This window comes from Zonotrichia albicollis, chromosome 16 (assembly GCF_047830755.1).
Source record: "Zonotrichia albicollis isolate bZonAlb1 chromosome 16, bZonAlb1.hap1, whole genome shotgun sequence".
NCBI classification, from domain to species: domain Eukaryota; kingdom Metazoa; phylum Chordata; class Aves; order Passeriformes; family Passerellidae; genus Zonotrichia; species Zonotrichia albicollis.
The window spans coordinates 16,055,627-16,074,444 of NC_133834.1; the positions used below are offsets into that span (position 1 = coordinate 16,055,627).

Genomic DNA, 18,818 nt, shown 5'->3' on the forward strand with positions numbered 1-18,818 from the left:
GTGACACCACTGTAGTTTTTCCTTTCTTCAGTTTGCAGCTATTATCCCCCACTCCCTGACTGGTTTGTCTTTGGTTCTTTTCTTGCAGGCCTGAAGCAGCTGTTCAGCCTGAGACTGTGTCACTATCCCTGGTACAAGTGGGAGTCGTGATGGTTCCTTAACTGATCTCTGAGTGCAAAAACAACACAGACGGGATTTCAAAATTAATCAAAACAAATGCCCCTTTTATTTGAATGACCACAGCAAATGCGATAGAAGGATTAGAAAGGAGACAAAGAATAGAGAGAGAGAAAGAGTTGGGGGAGAACATAGCTACCAACAGAGAGACAAAAAATCCTCATGGTCCAGCCAATAGATCTGTCTGGTCATGCTGGGGAGAATCTCAAAGCCTTTGGTTAACTCGGGTTAACTCTTCCGCCGGGAGAGAAGCAGGACGGGACATCCAGGGAGCACGCACAGGACACCTGAGTAATAATTCCCTTGAGAACAAGTCCAGACAGTCCAGTTCCAAACAGGACAAACCAGTCCCACAGTGAGTAGGTCCAGCGAACACAGCTGCAGGCAGCACTGGGCAGACATCCCACTCCATCAGCCCAGTGCCCCTGGGACAGAATGTTAAGGCTCTCAGTCCTTGAGGGGGGGGTGCTTCATGAGGCAGATGAGGGATTTTCCATGGGGCATCTCCAAAGTTACCCTAGAAAGTCAAACTTTCTCTAAAGCGGGTGGCATTTGGCCAGGAGATGGGGAAATTCATGGGCCATTGTGATGAGCAGGGATTGTGAAGCAGCTGTAAGACTGTGGTAACAGAGCAAGCACACCTGCAAACAATCACTTGGGAAGCATCCATCTCAACCAGGCCAGAACTGCAGTCAGGGTCTTCAGGGTCTGAGTCTCTGTCCTTGGGATGGTCATGAGGCAAATGAGAGAAACTTCAGACTGTCTCTTACAGACAGACACTGCTTGGAGCTGTGGCTGGTAAGTGTCCTCCCAGCACACACTGCCTGTTTTATATCACTGAAGGGGTGAAGTGGCCACAGCCTGTGACACCTGTCTGCTGACAGCTCTGTCCATCCATCATGTCCCAGGGATCAAGGAGCTGCAGAGCACAAGGGCTGCCTGACATCCTGGGTGTCCTGGTTGGCAGCAGGCTGAACGTGAGCCAGCAGTGAGCCCTGGGGCCAAGAAGGCCAAGGGCATCCTGGCCTGGATCAGGAATGGATCATCCTGTACCAACAGCCTGTGGCAGGAATGCTGTGGCCAGCAGGAGCAGGGAGCTCATCCTTCCCCTGTACTCAGCATTGGGGAGGCCACAGCTCGAGTGCTGTGTCCAGCTCTGGGCCCTCAGTTTGGGAAGGACATTGAGACTCTTGGGCACCTCCAGAGGGGGCAATGAGGCTGGAGAGGGGCTGGGAACACTGAAGCCTCTGAGGAACCACTGAGGGAGCTGGGGGTGCTCAGCCTGGAGAAAAGGAGACTCAGGGCTGACCTTATCACTCTCTACAGCTTCCTGAAAGGTGCCTGTGCTCAGCTGGGGTTGGTCTCTTTCTCCAGGCAGCACTGACACAACCAGAGCACACAGCCTCAAGCTGCACCAAGGGAAATACAGGTTGGATATTAGGAAAATGTTTTTTATGGAAAGAGTGATAAAGTTCTGGAATGTTCTGCCCAGGGAGGTGGTGGAGTCACCATCCCTGGATGTGTTTAAAAAAAGCCTGGATGTGGCACTGGGTGCCAGGGTTTGGTTGAGGTGTTGGGGCTGGGTTGGACTCGATGATCTTTGAGGTCTTTTCCAACCCAGTGATTCTGTGATTCTGTGAATTCTCTGAGCCTCTGGCTGCACCATATCTCCTGATGGGTTGGAGTCACAGCGTGTGCCTTTTCCTGCCCAGCTTGTTCCTGCTTGGAGCTGCCGGAGGATAGGCTGAACCCACCTGCCTGCAGTGCCCACCCCACAGGGTTCCCACCTCAGTCCTAGGTTTGTGTGGTTCCCTGGGTATGATCTGTTTACCAGCTTTAGACTCTCTTGGTGCTGTCAAGCACAGTCTCTGTGAGAGCTGCAGAGCAGGCAAAGGATTTGTTTGGTCCAGGGCTTTCTGGAGCCACTCAGAACCAGCATTTCAGAAGTGCTCTGTGTCATCATTGTTGTCCTCTCCTTTCAGGTGACATTGGTGCTGAGTAGACACCTTCTTTCCTACCAGGAAACCCTGTCAGGGCTTGCTCCTGCTCCTCCTCCTCCCAGAGGCACTGCCTACATCCCATTCTTGCAGTCTTCAGGCAGGTCTCATTCCCTTTTCCTTTGGTCTCATTCCCTTTTCCTTTCTGTTTCCTGACAGCTCCATCTTCCACAGCAGCTTGCAGCAATAGTGCCCTGCATCCCTCCTGGAGAAGGCCTGGAGTGAACCAAGGGCTTTGGTGGGGTACATGGGAATGGGATTGAGATATCTTTAAAGGTTCCCATCCACCTGGATGAGGGGATCACTTGGTGTTGCAGTTCTGTTGCAGCCAAGGCAAAAATTTTTGCTTGTGTCAAGGCCAGGCCAGGTACATTTGCTGCTTCTTGGGGATAAATATCTCAGTTATTTTTAGGACAATTGTAGTCTCCATCCAACCAGGCACTCACTGACTGGAGATAGATGGCTCCACAGCAAGCCCTTCCCTGCTCCTCCCAGCAGCCATTGCTTTCCACACAGCCCATGGCACTAAGAGAAGAGGTGATGCCAAAAACGAGGAGGCAGCACCTCAGGAAACACCAAAGCTCTGTCCTGGCCGGCCTCTTTGGCCCATTTGATGCAGTGCTTGCCTGTCCCAGGCCATCCAAAGCTATCCCACAGCCTGGGACTGATTCAGGCTGCCTGGCTTGGCCTTTCTGCCTAGGAGGACACAGGGTTTGTGTGAACCCTGGTGGAATCAGGGGTGGGCATTGTTCCCACTCTCAGGGTCCATCCCAAATCTGTCACCTTTGACTCCATTCATGTCTGTGAACAGAGAGGAAAGCCAGACTGTGCTGGCACTGAGCAGTGCTGCATCCTTTGTCAGAGCCTATGTACCTGTTCAGTGGTTCTCCAAAGACCCCTCCTACCCAGCAGCAACTGGAGCTCAGAGTAGTTGGCTGTGTCACTGGGAGGCTGTGGCAGATGCTGAATGGGGGAGAAGAGCCAATGCAGATGGTAGAAGAGTTCTGGGCTGCTGATCCACCCCATTGCCCTGCTGAGCCCCCAATGCCCCATCTGCTTGGTTTTTAATCTGTCCAGGGATGGGGACTCCACCACTGCCCTGGGCAGCTGTGCCAGTGCTTTACAATGCCTTCTGTGCAGAAATTTTCCCAATATGCAACCTAAACCTCTCCTGATGCAACTTGAGGCTGTTTCCTCTTGTCCTGTCCCTGTTCCCTGGGAGCAGAGCCTGACCCCCACCTGGCTGCACCCTCCTGTCAGGGAGTTGTGGAGAGCTGAGAAGGTCCCCACTGTGCCACCTTTTCTTCAGGCTGAGCCCCTCCAGCTCCCTCAACTATTCCTGTATTCCTATTCCTATCAGACTTTTGCTCCAGAGCCTTCCCCTTTCTCTTCTCTGGACACACTCCAGCCACTCTATGTCTTTCACATCACAAGAGATTCATCTATTTGATATCATTGTCCTTTCTGCCTGTGTGCCATGACCTGGCAGAAGTGGCAGCAGAGCCTTCCTGAAAGCTGGTATAGGGATGCTCCTCCAAGACGAATGTGGAGGCTTTAGTCTCTGCTTTGGCCCCTGCCTGTCCTTGGTGTTCTGGGCTGAGGTGTGAGCTCTGTGGGAGTCCTGCCCTTAGCACAGATGAGTGGGAGCAGAGAACTCCCCACAGCTGGGCTGAGACACTCTGCCATTTAAGAGTCCCTGGGCTGGGCTGGCAGGAAGGCACACAAAGGAGCATCCACTGTCCTTTCCATGGTACAGGTGCCAGGGAGAGCCTGTGGGAAGCACAGCACCAATATGTGTTGTCTGCTGAGGGAAGAAAATGGCTCCCAGCAGGGCTCTCAATTCATGGCTGGGGAAGGAAGAAGGTTGAAATGGATAAATAATAAGGATTTCCTCAGTTTCATCTAGAATAGATGCAAGTGACCAGCAAAAAGATACTGTGGGGAGGGCACAGTGCACCATGCTGGACACACACTTGGCCAAACAGCCCCAGGGGCTTTGCTGGAGATGGTTCTGCTCTGACTGGTCCTGCATGGGTCTCTTCAGTGTCCCCCAGCTTCAGCAGCACCAGCAGGTGATCCTGCACTCAGAATCAGCCATCTCTGATCTCCCCACAATAAGATCTTCCACCCCATCACCTGAACAAAGCAGCTTCCTCTGCTGAGGGGGTATGTCTGTTATGGGAAAAATCTTCCCTTGTACAGTATTTTCCTGGATTTCCTGTTTTTAACAGCCTGACTGGCAGAGCTTGTTCAGAACATGGGTAGGATACACCTTCCAGCAGTGAGATGTGTTGTCCTAGTGAAGAGGTTAAAGGTTTGGCAGGGCTGTACATGCTCAACTCTCTGAGTCCTGCTTGCCCTGGAGGTTGGGGAGCACAGCCATAACCGTGCCCAGCCCACCCAGCAGACACAGACCCCATAAAGCAGAGACCTGCTGCTCTCCTCCTGGGGCCTGCATGGCCCAGAGCTGCCCTGCACTGCAGATCCACCTACCAGCCAGACTGGGCACAAGGGCAATTTTGGCATTGTTTTGTGGAGGAAACAAAAAGTACCTCACAACTTTTTGAAAGTTGTAAAGCTGGTATGTTTATTACAGCGCTGGACGCATGCGGAGATTGGTCTCCTCAGAAAAGGTATGCGTACCTCTGAGAACTTCAGGTCTCTTTTTATCTCTCTCTCAAATACATGTGCATACAGTTTCACAATTGGTTCATACATATTCATTTTATGGGTTTCGTGTGACATTTGCTGCTAGTTCCTTTTTATCAGAAAGAATTCAAAGGTCAGGCCGGCCTGCCCTTGCAGTAGTTTCTGGTTTTCTGTATCTGTCTCCCCCTGTCTCCTCATTATCTCTGTCCTGCAGTTTTCCCTTCAGCTTTGGCCTTACAGACTTTTCACCCTTTCTAGACATTTCACCTAATTCAAAATAGATTTTTACTCTGGGCGATTTTTCACTCTGTCTCAGCATCAGCCCACGTGCTGCAGCAGAGTGGCCATAGACAGGAGGTGCTGCCCGTCACCTCTGCTCTTCTCTCTGGGCCCAGCTCTGCCCCTGCAGTCCCTGCTCATCGTGTGAGCAGCAGCCCCACTCACTGGTGGCTCCACAGAGGCTCCCTTCCCCTCCTGGCAGGACGTTTGGTCTCTCCCCAAAGCACACCTGACTGTTCCTCTGCACAGGCTGCTGGGCCACAGTGTGGGTGGAGAAGTCAGAGATGGGAGGAAACAGCTTTCTTGGGATCCAGGAGCTCCCCACCAGGATGTGGTGACAGCGAGTGCTCTACTGGCACAGAGCAACAGTGGGTGAAGCAAGTGGAGCCCTCACGGACCAGAGCAGGTCTGGGACCCACCATGGAGTCACTGAGTCCTGACTGCACCACGTGCATCCAGCAAGGGATGAGTGAGGGCCCTTTTCTGGGTAAGGCTGCTTCCCTTCCTTCACCCTTTGTCATTTCAAAGCCTCATGATTGCACAAGTACAATGTTTCAAAAATGTGATAGTTCAACTGTGGATGCCATGGGACAGAGAGAGAGAAACAGCAAGCAATTCTCACAGTGGCTTGTGAGAATTTTCAGCAAGTTGTAAGGATGTGATAACTTGTTGGTATAAACAATCTGTAGGTGGTGTTTTTCTACTTTGTCTTTCTGTTCGTCCCAAGGACGGTGTATGAGGAAGGTGCTTTTGTTAACTGGCCAGTCAAACAGAGTCTATCATATCACTCTATAAAAACCACGTGGTTCTCTTCAATAAGGCTTCTTTGCTCTTTCTACAATCCTGCCTCCTGCCTGTTCCTGCATCATTCTCAGGGCAAGAGTGACATTCAACTGAATTAACGCTCTCAGAGGGATTGTTGACTTCACTACTCTGTCATGGAAAAGACCCACAGAGCACTCAGGGCCACCACTCAGCTCCACGTGCTCAGGGAGTTGTTTTGCTCAAGCTGGGGGTGGGAACTGCCCCAGCACCACTCAGCAGACTCCAAACTGCCCGAGACTGTATCCAGGTCACTGGGAAAGTGTTGGAATCCATGAAGTCAGAGGGTTTTTAGGAAATGGTTAAAAAAGAGTATGTAGGCCTCAGCCTGTGGCCCGAAGTTCTGTTACAGCAGGAAAGTTTCCCAAGGAAGCAGAAAAGTTTCCCAAGCAGTAGACGTGACAAATAACAATAGGACTTTGTAGATTTGGCTTTAGGATGGCAACAAGTTTATTTAATGTATATCTTTAGAAGGTTACCGTGAATAGAACTCTGTTCTTTGTTTCTTATGAAATAGTCTTTGCTTTAACTACCATTACGTATGTTTTATAAGGTTGGATGGAAAGCTTGTCAATATGTCTTGTTTTTGTGTGATTGGCTGAAATCTAAACTGAGATGATTTTATGTCATTCCGTATTACCCCACCTTCGGGGGCATTTCCCGGTAGGCCAGCGAGCTGTTAACATCTAATTCCATTGTAACAATGTTCTGAGACTGATGTGCCAACAATAAAAAAAAGGCTGGTCTGGATTTGTCCAGTGTTGTCCATATTTGGACTTTTTGCTGCGGCAAGTGGGTTCCTCTCTTAAGACGTGGGTTCCTGACACCATTGGATCTATAGCTACCCTGTTACCACGGTAACTGGTGCCCCGTGTGAGGATGTAGAATAGAAGAAAAAATGAAAAATCGTGGATTTTCCCGGCCGCTGGAGATTCAAGTGTTAATCAAGAGGATGCTGTATCATCTCTCCCGCTGAAGCCAAGCAATTTGTAAGTAACTTTTCTCGGGAGAGGTTTGGGTAACGAGAAAACGAAAATGGGAACAAAGTTATCAAAAGTTGGATGTTACAAGAGACTGTATCAAAAGACAATGTTACAAGAAAAAGGTCTTTCTGAAGTCTCAAAAACTGAGTTTAAAAACTTACTTATCTAGGTTAAAGCGAATACGCAAGATTTAAATTTACAGTCTGCTTTTACTTTTCATTTTTGGGATCAGATAAACTGGAGAATATATAATTTAGTCTCTCTTAAAAAAGATGAAAGCTTAAGAGCAATTATGCCGACTTCTAAGGTGAACTCGGACTCAGAAAACAAAGCTTCTGGCTCTGTCTCTTTAAATTCCGGTAAACTGGAGACTGTGTGTGTTTTGGAGAATGTAACAAATGTTGTTTCAAATGCTGATTTGAACTCCGCTGAGAAAAATCTTCCTTCTCTCTCTCTGGGAAAAAATGAGACTTTTTCGGACTCTTCTTCGTGTTGTTCTGTTAATGTAAAAATATGTGACTCTTGTAAGGGGGAAGGGACAAAATGTATAGAAAATGTAAATGAAAAAGTGAATGTATTTCCTAAAATCGTTTGTGCAGGGACATTGAAAACTGATTTAGATTCTGTTATGCCTGAAGTGGAAGCTGAGGGTGTCTCTTCCACTCGGGAAATTTTGGTTCCAGGTTCAATGCAAACGTGTCGGATGCCTGGGGATTCTGGGAATTCTTTTTCAGTTAAGCAAAACCCCGGTTTTTCTGGTATTTGTCAATCCATAGATACAGAGAAAGCAAAATTGGCTTTAATTCTAAGGGTGGAGTACTTTGAAAGGATGGATAACTCTCAAAAACCTGAAAAAACATGGGTTGAGTTTTTAAAGTGTTATGACACTAATTCTTGTATTTTAAAACAAAACCATGTAAGTTTAAAACCTGGATTTGGGGACTCTCCAGCTGAGTTTTTCTTGGCAAGGAGACAGTGTGAAACTTGTGGTAAAGTAGCGAATTCAAGGTTAAAATGTGGCAATGTTCCCAGAACAGGGGAACACGCCTCTGTCTCGGCCCCTTTGGGCTGGGCTTCGGAGGAGGCGTGTTGTTTGTTGGGGCCCACCCCTGCCTTTCATGGCAGGGTCCCAAGGGGGGCGTGTTGCTTGGAGGTTTCTGAAAAAAATTTAGAGGCGTGTTCTCATGATCAGGTTGGCTGGACTCCTGGAGCTGGCCGAGCTCCCGGAATTGGCAGAATTCCTGGACAAGAGTACAGTGTTCCTGTCAGGAATTTGGATCTTGGCAGAGTGCCTGGAAGATTTAGATTTAATGATTTTTCAGGATCAGAAAATGTATTGATTAGAAGCAAAGGGAATATTCAAACTGTCATTGATCAAAGTGACAATTTTGATTCTCCATTAAAATTACCGGATTGGTCATACATTTATCAGAAACTAGAAAAAGATTCGGATTTAAAAAAACAATATCTTGCTTTACCAGTAAAATATGGAAGAAATTATAGAAATCCAAAATATGAAAGACTCAATCACCATGATATAAAGGAATTACGACAGGCTTTGAAAGAAAGCGGATTTTCTTCTCCCTATTTTAATAGTGTGTTGAAAAATATTTTTAACTCTTATGATTTAGTTCCTGCTGATTGCAGGAATGTGGCAACTTCGATCTTAACCAATTCACAGTACCTACTATGGGAGTTACAATGGAAAAAGTTACTTAACAAGTTGGTTGATGGATATGCAGATACTGATTATGCTGATCTAGATGTTGCTCAATTAGCTGGTGATTCACCTTACAATAGGCCTGAAAATCAAGCAGCTGAACTGCCTCGGCCTGTTTTAGCAGACATTAAAGATGCTGCTAGAAAGGCCTTGCTTTCACTTGAGCCTGCGGGTTCACATCTAAGTTCTTATCCACTGATCAAACAAGGTGAAACTGAATCTTATAGTTCTTTTTTGGATAGATTAACTCAAGCTGTTGAAAGGCAATGTCCAGATGAACAAGCCCGCTCTTATATCATTCAAAATCTTGCTTATGTAAATGCTAATGATGAATGTAGAAAAATTATTTTAGCTTTGCCTGATCAACCTCCAACAGCTACACAGATGCTAACAGCTTGCAGTAGACTTATGGGTTCACAAAATGCTGCAAATTCACAGGTCAATGCTTTGGAAAAAACACTGGAACACAATTTGACACAACGAATGGATAAAATTGAAAAGCTTTTAGAAAAACAAGAAAAACGTTGGGAAAACTCTGTTAAGGCTGTACAAGTAGATCCTAATAAAAAGCCTGTATGCTTTGCTTGTGGTAAACTAGGGCACCTCAAAAAGGATTGTCGTGGGACAGCAAATCAAATTTCTATTTGCCCTCGATGCCGAAAAGGAAGGCATCTTGCTAAATACTGTCACTCACTATTTGACATCAATGGCAACCCACTATCGTTAAACTTCAAAAACAGCGCGTTCCGCCGCGCTCAGACACAAATTGTTGTACCTACTGGCAATCAGATTTCAGACCAAATGATGATGGCACGTCAGCCATTTGTCTCTCAACCAGCCCACCCTCGAATGATCCCAGCTCAACAATTCCAAACACAAGGGTTGAATTGAGTTCCTCAAAACTAATTCATCTTTTAACTAATTTTTGCTGGGTGAATATTCCTACTGGGCTGATCAACTCTTGTCAACAAGGACAAGATTTCTGAATTTTGGGCAAAGCAAACAACAAATTTCTGGGACTGTCAATCTTCCCTACTCTTATTTCAGTAAATTATAATGAAGAGCTGATGATTTTAGCTCTTGCATTTGATGTTCCTACGGTAATTCCACCAAACACACCTATTGCTATTGCACTTCTGGCATTTGAAAATGTGTCTCCTAATACCCCAGGTCCAGAGGTTTTCTGGGTGCAATATTTGAACAGTGACCATCCACAACTAACTTGTAGCTTGACTCACTGTGGTAAAACAATTTATGTTACAGGAATGCCTGATACTGGTGCAGATGTTACTGTGATTTCTCACATGTTTTGGCCCAATGACTGGGATTTAGTAGCTCCTTCAGGTCTCTTTCAGGAATTGGAGGTGCTACTGTTTGTATGCAAAGTGCATCCATGATTGACATTACAGGTCCTGAAGGAAAGACTGCAACAGTGCGTCCTTTTGTTGTTCAGAAGCCTCTCACCGTCTGGGGGAGAAATGTCCTGTCCCAATGGGGAGCAAGACTGGAAGTGGGCCTGTAACGAAAACTTCGTCAAAACCTGCAACTTTAAAGCTCATCTGGAAAACTAACCATCCTGTGTGGGTCGACCAATGGCCTTTGACGGAAAAAAAAGTTGAAAATTCTTAATAAACTGGTAGAAGAACAATTACAGAAAGGCCACATCGCTCCCACGAACAGTCCCTGGAATTCTCCAGTTTTCGTCATCCACAAGAGGACATCTAATTCCTGGAGGTTGCTACATGACCTGAGGAAAATCAATGAAGTGATTGAAGACATGGGTTCTCTTCAGCCTGGACTTCCTTCTTTGCCCGTGATCCCGAAGCATTGGTCTCTCGTTATAATTGATTTAAAGGACTGTTTTTTCCATATTCCACTTCACCCTGATGATGCTCCAAGATTTGCTTTTTCAGTTCCCGTCATCAACCGAAGTGAACCCATTCGAAGATACCACTGGAAATCACTCCCACAAGGAATGAAAAATTCGCCTGTAATTTTTCAACATTTCGTTGCCCAAGCCTTGCATCCTGCCCGTCAGAAGTTTCCAAGATCCATGATTCTACACTACATGGATGATCTTCTCATTACATCCTCTACACAGGAAGAGATGGAAGAAACTTGAGACTGTGTTGTTGCTGAAATTCAAAAAGCTGGACTTGAAATCTCTGCAACTAAAATTCAAGAAGTTTCACCTTGGAAGTACCTGGGATGGAAGATGACTGAGACGACAATAACCCCATCCGAACCAGAGTCAACAACCTACAAGAATTACAACAACTTCTAGGAGAAATCAACTGGGTCAGACCGATGTTGGGAATCACCAATGTTGAACTCAGTCCACTCTTCGATTTGCAGAGAGGAAGTTGCGACCTTACTTCACCAAGAACTTTAACCCCTGAAGCTCGTGCTGCTCTCGACACGATCACAGAAGCTCTTCAAAAAAGACAAGCTCATCGCTGTGTTCCTGAAAACCCCTACTTTCTTGCAATTTTAGGAGAGAAGATGCAGCTTTGTGGTCTCATTTTCCAGTGGGATGCCACAGAGCAAAATCCTTTGTTAATAATGGAATGGGTTTTTCCTCCCTACAGGTTTCCAAAGACCATTTTCACAGTTCTAGAAATGTTTGCACACATTATAATTAAAACTAGAACCAGATTGTTAACTTTGGCAGGTCAGGAATTTTCAGTTATCTATTTGCCATTGAAAAAGGATTACTTCAATTGGGCAATGCAAAATTCTGATGATTTACAATATGCATTTTTGGGTTTCCCAGGTGTTTGTTCCATACACTATCCAGCTCACAAACTACTGCAAGCAAAATTGAGTTTCAGAGAAAAACCTAAATTAAGTGAAGAACATTTAAATGCTGTGACTCTCCTCACTGATGGCTCTGACAAAAGCCACAAGTCTGTTGTAACTTGGTTTAATCAAAAAACTAATGTTTGGAAATCTGATATTCAAGCAGTAGAGGGATCCCCTCAAATTGTTGAGCTTGCTGCAGTAGTTCGAGCATTTCAGCTTTTTCCTCAGCCTTTTAGTTTGGTCACAGATTCTGCTTATGTTGCTAATGTAGTTAGGAGAATAGAAGGTTCAATTTTAAAGGATGTTAGCAATGAGACTTTACATCGTTGGCTTTCATGTCTTTTTACAACTTTGCAATATAGAACTAATCCATATTTTGTTTCTCATATTAGGGCGCATTCTTTGCTTCCTGGATTTTTAGTGGAAGTAAACATAAGAGCGGACAAGCTGACAATGGTCATTTCTAACACATTGCCAAACATTTTTGAACAAGCAAAATTGAGTCATGCCTTTTTGCCACCAAAATGCCCAAGCACTCATGAGAATGTTCCAAATCACTACAAGTCAAGCTAAAGCTATCATTCATACTTGCCCTGACTGTCAATTGGTACAACCTCCTGTTTCTACAGGAGCAATCAACCCCCGAGGCTTACAAAGCCTACAGTTGTGGCAAACAGATGTTACTAAATATCCTTCTTTTGGTAAATTTAAAAATATTCATGTTTCTGTAGACACGTTCTCTGGTGCAGTTTTTGCTTCCCTTTACACAGGTGAAACCGGCAATCATGCCTGTCATCATTTCCTGCAGGCTTTTGCTTCATTGGGTGTACCCCAAGAAGTAAAAACTGACAATGGTCCTGCATACATATCACAAAAATTGGCCACATTTTTAAATGAATGGGGTGTTCGGCACATTTTTGGCATTCCCCATTCTCCCACAAGCCAAGCAATTATTGAAAGAACACATCAAACCCTAAAACGCATATTCGATCAACAGAGAGGGGGAACGGAGATCACCCCACCGATGAGACTGAACAAGGCTCTGTATGTTTTTAATTTTCTAAACAGTTCAAGTACGGAGCCAGGTCCACCAATTTTAGTCACTTTTCAAATAACACACAAGCAAAACTGAAAGAACATCCTCCTGTTCTAATTAGAAACCCTGACTCTGGACAGATGGAAGGTCCATTTCAATTAGTAACGTGGGGCAAAGGATACGCTTCTGTCTCCACAGGTGCTGGAATTAAGTGGGTTCCTGCCAAAAACGTCAAACCATATCGCACTTCAGAACCTGCAGTCGAGCCCAGAACCGAGGAAGCAAGTACGCAGACGTGAACCGAATCGAAGGATCCCGGGTCTCGCCTGACGCCTCTTGTGCCTGACGTTCTTTGTGCATCGGTGGAACCCATGAACTCTGATTTTGTGTCAATGTTATTTATGAGTATGCTAAGTGAGTGCTGAATGTTTAACAGAGCTAATTTTTGGCAAAAATTTAGGTCATTGTTTTTGTATAGAGAGAATTCTGCCAAAACTTGGTTCATGAAAAGATGGGGCAAATTCAAATAGTATACTTGTTTTGCTTGATTTTAATTGTTTTTTGTCGTGCAGATTTGCCTGTGGATCAACCGAAAACGAATGTTTGGGTGACCTTAGCCAAGGCTGCCAGATCGGATACTATATGTCTGTCTAATTCGGAACCAGAAAAGCCTTTTTCCACCTGTTTGGTTGGTGTGCCAGTGAAAGAGTTGCCTTTGGTCAAAAAACAATCCAATGGTAGGCCAGGTGGAATTGACAATGGAAACAATTCCTCTTTCAATTGGAACATTTGGTCCAAAAAACTTCTCAGGGCAGCATCTGAACCTCAAGAATTGGAAATCCTTGGTTCTTTGACCATGGATTTTTGTTCTACTTTTATGACTCGTGCCTGGAGAAAAGATGACCCCCCAAAGTTTAGTGTTACTCCTCATTATTTTGCATATATATTTGAGTTTTTGGTGTAATGTTTCAAACAGTTGGGATGTGTTTCCGGAGACAGATCAATATTCACGGCAATTGCCGAAAGGGTATTGGTTCATTTGTGGAGACAGGGCTTGGCAAGGCATTCCAGCTCACCTTGAAGGTGGCCCTTGTAGCATTGGTATGCTCACTATAATTGCCCCCACTGCCAAAGCAGTGATGAAAAAGAAACAAAGGAGAGCAAGAGCTGTTCCTCATTATGATGAGAACTGTCAGAGTGATTTTATGCCTTGGAATGCTGCCAGAAGGGTTTCAGCAGGTATATTTTTACCCCAATTGGCTTCAGCAGTGGCATTGAGACAATTAGATAGAGTTGGATGCTGGCTGAGCAAACAAGCTAATGCCACATCCTCTGCAATCAGTGATATGTTGACTGATGTTGATAGTATTAGACATGCTACTCTTCAAAACAGAGCAGCCATTGATTTTCTTTTACTGGCACAAGGGCATGGTTGTGAGGTATTTGAAGGATTGTGTTGTATGAATTTGTCTGACCATTCTGAATCCATTCACAAAAGCATTCAAAAATTGAAGGATCTGAGAGCCCAAATTAAAGAAGATGAAGGTTCCTGGTTGGATGATTTGTTTCAAAAATGGAGTTTTGCACCTTGGCTAAGGCAACTTTGCAAGATAGGTCTTTATGTACTAGGTGTTCTAATGCTGATAGTTGTAGTGGTACCTTGTGTACTTTGTTGTGTTCGGCGAATGATGAACAAAACAGTCTGAGAAGTTTTTGTCATACAAGCAGGAGAGTTAGGAAGTAGAAGCACAGAGAGTGTTCGAAATCTCATGAAAGCAGTAGACGAAGGTATAGACGTGAACGAAGGTTTTGAATTAAGACCGTGGAATCGACCAGAGTTTTTTGAACAATGACTTGTAACTATTACCAAACGTGATTCGTATCTCTTTCAAGGATAGGGCCATCACAGCATTAAGTTGCTGTGCCGTAATATAGCAATGCTTTAGGGTAAATAGGTCTCCAACAGATAATAAGCAGAAATTTTGCAATAGAGCTATGAAACGCAAGTAGTAAGCGACAAGAAAATGAAAGATTCTGGGTCAAACAGAGAGGGGGAAATGTTGGAATCCATGAAGTCAGAGGGTTTTTAGGAAATGGTTAAAAAAGAGTATGTAGGCCTCAGCCTGTGGCCCGAAGTTCTGTTACAGCAGGAAAGTTTCCCAAGGAAGCAGAAAAGTTTCCCAAGCAGTAGATGTGACAAAAAACAATAGGACTTTGTAGATTTGGCTTTAGGATGGCAACAAGTTTATTTAATGTATATCTTTAGAAAGTTACCGTGAATAGAACTCTGTTATTTGTTTCTTATGAAATAGTCTTTGTTTTAACTACCATTACGTATGTTTTATAAGGTTGGATGGAAAGCTTGTCAATATGTCTTGTTTTTGTGTGATTGGCTGAAATCTAAACTGAGATGATTTTATGTCATTCCGTATTACCCCACCTTCGGGGGCATTTCCTGGTAGGCCAGCGAGCTGTTAACATCTAATTCCATTGTAACAATGTTCTGAGACTGATGTGCCAACAATAAAAAAAAGGCTGGTCTGGATTTGTCCAGTGTTGTCCATATTTGGACTTTTGCTGCGGCAAGTGGGTTCCTCTCTTAAGACGTGGGTTCCTGACACCATTGGATCTATAGCTACCCTGTTACCCCAGTAGGAAAGCTCATCCTGCCCTCCCTCTCTGGGGACAGACACCGGTTGCAGTGTTTGACACTCCAATGAGCACTGCAGGGGAATAACTGTGGATCCCGTGAAGACACTGAGTCTGTAGGGACAGAGTCCACTCAGCCCAGCTGGCAAGACCAGGGATAAACATGGCCCTTCTGGAAGGGTTTCTCACTTACTCTGAAGCAAATAGAAGAGGAATTCAGGCTGCTGAATTGTGAGTAGGAGCTGGATCTGGGATAGCAGCAGGAGCAGCCGCTGCATCAAATGAGTGTTTAGCACCAAGTCCAGCCCAAAGGGGATCCAGAGGATCTTCTCCCAGTGATCCTCTGGATCCTCACAGTGATCCTCACAGTGCCTGTGTCTGGCAGAGTGAGGCAATAGTCACACACATCTCCCACACGGGGATCCAGGGAGGGGCTGGGCAGCCCCATGAACACATCTGGGCCAGCAGCACCTGAGAGTCGATGGGGACAGGAAGGCCAGGCCTGCCCTTCCCCATCTGCCAGGGAACAGGATCCAGTGCAGCTCAGAGGGGCTTCAAGCTGCCCCTGGGCAGAGCTGGCCAGCCCTCCTGGGAGCTGTGCAATGTTGTTTGCTTTTCCCTCTCACCCAGGCAGGCTGGGCACTGGACCCTGCACAGCAGGAGCAGCACAGGGGCTCCTGGAGGCTGCAGGGACAGTCCTGTGGGAAGGCTGTGCCACTGTCACTGGGCAGGCTGGGCACAACCGTGCAGCCCTTCAGTTCCTGGCTCAGCCTCTGAGGCTGATCCACGGACTGACAAAATGCCATCTGGGAAGCTGTGCTAGTTCTGACTAGGGGGTCCAATGGAGTGAGGGAGTGGATATGAAACCAATGGACATCCCTCTGTCCATCCATCCATAAAATCATAGAATCACTGACTGGTTTGTGTGGGAAGGGAGCTTAAAGACCACCTTGTTCCAAAAGCCTGCCATAGGCAGGGACATCTTCCACTATCCCAGGTTGGTCCAAATCCTGTCCAGCCTGGTCTTGGACACTTCCAAGGATACAGGGGCAGCCACAACTGCTCTGGGCAACCTATGGCAGGGTCTGCCCACCCTCACAGGGAACAATTTCTTCCTAATATGCCGTCTGAACCTCCCCATTTTCAGTTTAAAGCCATTCCCTCTTGTCCCATCCCTCCAAGCTCTTGTCCACAGTCTCTCTCCAGCTCTCTTGGAACTCCTTTAGGCACTGGAAGGGTCTCTAAGATCCCCTCAGAGCCTTCTCCAGGTGAGCACCCCCAGCTGTCCCAGCCTGGCTCCAGAGCAGAGGGGCCCCAGCACTTGGAGCAACTCCATGGCCTCCTCTATACTCACTCCAGCAGCTCCACGTCCTCCTTCTGGCGTTGGGACTCCAGAGCTAGAAGCAGCTCTGCAGGTGGGTGTGGAGAGCTTTAATGTGGAGAGCTTTATTAATAGTTGGTTAGCTGAGAAAGGCCATGCTGACATATTGCCACTGGTCAAGCTGAGAAATCAGCAGTCAGCAAGCTGAAAGGAGATGTCAGCAGCTTGCAATCAGTGGCCTTGCTGCAACATGGAGAAAGGGAGTAGAGATTAGTCCTGAATATCTCCTAAGAATATGTAGAAAGTATCAAAAGTAGGACCATAGGAATGTAAAAGTAGGTGTAACTGCTGATATGTAACTAACCAATCCTGAGCTCAACTTTTGCAATATGCATGAAGTTAATTACGAACTGTATTTAACCCGCTGTGCTGATCAATAAAATTGGGCCTGTGATGATCAACCTGATGTCCTGGTCTCCTTCCGTCGACAGGTGGGAATTCATCTAAGTGGAGCAGAGGGTGGTCCTGCCCTGCTCCCCAGGCACGCAGCTGGGACGCAATTGGCTTTGTGGGAGCGCATCGCCTCGTCCGTCCATCTATTCCCACTCAGGAAAAGAGCTGGGAAAAGCCAGAGCGAGATCTCCCGGGACACGGAGACGACATAACTCACTGTAGGAACGGAGCCCGTGAACCCTCCCCGTTCACCGCCTCCTTGTCCCGTTCCCCGCCCGCGCTCCCGGAGCGGCCCCGGGGCGGCAGCGGCGGGCGGGGAGCGGGGCAGGGGCTGAGCGACCCCCGGAGTTTCTCCCGTCCATCCCATCCCATCCCATCCCATCCCATCCCATCCCATCCCATCCCATCCCATCCCATCCCATCCCATCCTGTCCCTGTCCCTGTCCCTGTTCCTTCTCATCCCCTTCGGCCGCTGCCCCCTCCTCTCGGCAGTCGCGCCCCTGCCCTTCCAGCCTGCCCAGCTATGGGGCGTTTGTGCATTTTTTATCTTGCTGTTTCTCCCATTCCTCATGGGTTTTCTTCTGTCCCACGCCCATCCCTGGAGAGGAGCACAACCTGTGTGTTCCTCCTGTCTTCTTCCTGCTTTTAACTGAAACAGCAAAGGGTGGTGGAGATTTGGCACTTTGTGGGTGTGGATTTGGGGAGAGAATCTGATCCAGTTCCTTTTCCTTTGAAGACTGGGCAGGAGCAAGAGCCTGCCAGAGGGGGATGTTGATGGTGATTTTGGTCAAGAACTGCGCCTCGAAGGGAGAACAACCCTGGGCTGGCTCCTTGGGGGAGCAGAAGGTGTGTGGTGGAGGGGCTTCCCCATGCACTGTGGTCTGAGAGCAGCCACCCAAAGGGCTGACGGGCAGAGCATTCCAAGGCACGGTTGCTCAGGAGCATCTCTCCATCAGGGCCTGCTCTTCTGTGGAATTTCTGTCAGCTTCATTCTCTGCTGAGTCCTCACGTTGGTGAGGAAACAGCAGCCCTGGCCTCAGCTCAGCTGGCCATGACAAGGGGCCGCAGGTCGCTCACAGCCTGGGCGTTTGCAGCCACAGCTGAAGGATGCTATGCCATGTCCCTCTGCAGCTGGCACTCTCCTAGAAACGATCACAGGTGTCCACACCTTCGGGCTGCTGTGGTCTGCAGCCCTGATTTTGAGCAGCAGGAGGATTGGGTGCATTCCTGATCTGTCCCACTCACATGGAAGGGGCCCTGCATTGCAGGAAGGTTCTCACTGTGCTGGTGCTGTTGTATGGGCTGGAACCCGCCCCAGGTTTGATCTCTACTGGCCAAGGGCTGCAGGGAGGTCACCAAAACTCAGCAGGTGATGATACAAATGTTTGGAGGAAGAGCTCTGGAAATGAGAAGACAAATCTCACTATTTTCCCAAATAACTTAAATTCCAGGTTCATCCCCACTGCATATTCTGCAGCCTTGGCATCTGCAGTAGCTGTAGCTGGGTTGTTTGGTGGGGAAGTCAGTGGACCTGCTCTGCCATATGACAGGAATCCACCTTCTGTATTCTCCTTCTCCACCCTCATCTTGATAAAGAAGATGGTTACTATCATCTTTGTGCCATTTCGTGTTAATTTCCATGGAATAAATTTGACTCAGGGAAGCAACTATTAACACTAATGTCTAAAATTTCCATTGTTCACACAAGTCTCAGGGCACTGAACACTGCAGACTTCTGGGTTTGCCCCATTGCATCTTGATAAACCTCTGAGGAAATATGGAGGGGAAATTATGGGGCTTTAAGGTTGCTAAATGTCACTGGTGTTTCTATGTTTCCTTACACAATTCTTTCTTCCCATACCCTCCTCCCACTGTTTAAAGGACCTGAGCTGGGAATTCTCTTGTTTAAGCCACACCCTTCAGGTCTGTG

General features: G+C 46.8%; 1 long non-coding RNA gene across 1 annotated transcript in view; it reads left to right on the forward strand.

The window, feature by feature from the left end:
• Positions 1 to 15,021, forward strand: part of LOC141731013 (uncharacterized) — a 28,456-nt gene extending 13,435 nt beyond the window's left edge. The window contains exons 2-3 of the long non-coding RNA XR_012582880.1: positions 89 to 6,913; positions 12,664 to 15,021. This is a non-coding gene — a long non-coding RNA (uncharacterized LOC141731013). The remainder of the gene's footprint in view (positions 1 to 88; positions 6,914 to 12,663) is intronic.
• The last annotated feature ends 3,797 nt before the right edge of the window (positions 15,022 to 18,818 follow it).